This window comes from Larimichthys crocea, unplaced genomic scaffold (genome assembly GCF_000972845.2).
Source record: "Larimichthys crocea isolate SSNF unplaced genomic scaffold, L_crocea_2.0 scaffold8564, whole genome shotgun sequence".
Classification (NCBI taxonomy): domain Eukaryota; kingdom Metazoa; phylum Chordata; class Actinopteri; family Sciaenidae; genus Larimichthys; species Larimichthys crocea.
In genome coordinates, this window is record NW_020861149.1 from 1 (window position 1) to 817 (window position 817).

At 33.8% G+C, this 817-nt stretch overlaps 1 long non-coding RNA gene across 1 annotated transcript; it reads left to right on the forward strand.

Annotated features, from left to right (window-relative positions):
- The first annotated feature begins 74 nt into the window (after window positions 1–74).
- Window positions 75–604, forward strand: LOC113745566 (uncharacterized). The gene is made up of 3 exons (XR_003462197.1): window positions 75–209; window positions 326–399; window positions 510–604. It is a non-coding gene; the product is annotated as an uncharacterized LOC113745566 (long non-coding RNA).
- Window positions 605–817: the final 213 nt, after the last annotated feature.

An 817-nucleotide genomic window follows, 5' to 3' on the forward strand; every position in this document is an offset into this window, starting at 1 on the left:
ACTTTAGCTTTCCAAATTCTGTAAATATGTATTTTACAATAATATACTTATATGTTCCTGTGTTGTTTTGTTCTCTGTCGATGTGTATTAATTGTAGTTTTGCATATTCTTTCAGGAAGAAGTTCCCTCTATATCATCCTTTCCACAGGAGGCATCTTCCTCCTCATCACCTTGGTAACAATATGTGCCTGCTGGACGCCTTCCAAAAAGTACGAATTTTAAATAGGCTTTTAAACCACAATTGAATTGCAAATGAGTGCGAAGTACAAATATAAATATAATATTAACAAGTGTGGCATTAATACATTGATTTTGTCTTTGTTAGGCCAAAACACCCAGCTAGAAAGCCTCTCTCCAGGTTTTATGATCACTCTCATCGCTCACCAATGAATCACACTGGTATGGAATTGTTATACAGAATTAATATGGCACTGCAATAACAGTTTAAGCCAGTTAAACAGTTAAAATTGAATTCCAAGAAACTTTATTGTATTTGTTTGTTGCCACAGATGACGTGCTTCCAAAAGTGACAGACCATAACGGAGTACATGCAGTAACTTCACTTTATGTCCTCCAGCAAAGGGTATCTATGTCATTACCACTATGATTTTATTATTATTCTGGGACACTTAAAACGTAGCAAGACTGCTTCAGTTATTAGCAAACACTCTGTACAATGAGTTTAAGTTAGCTCACAGAGCTATTCCAGAGCTATGGAAAAACTCCAATTTAATGTATATATAAGAGAGTCTAGGGGCCATTTCCACAATATAAATTGTATTTTACAAAATTAACATTTTACTTTATAATAATAATT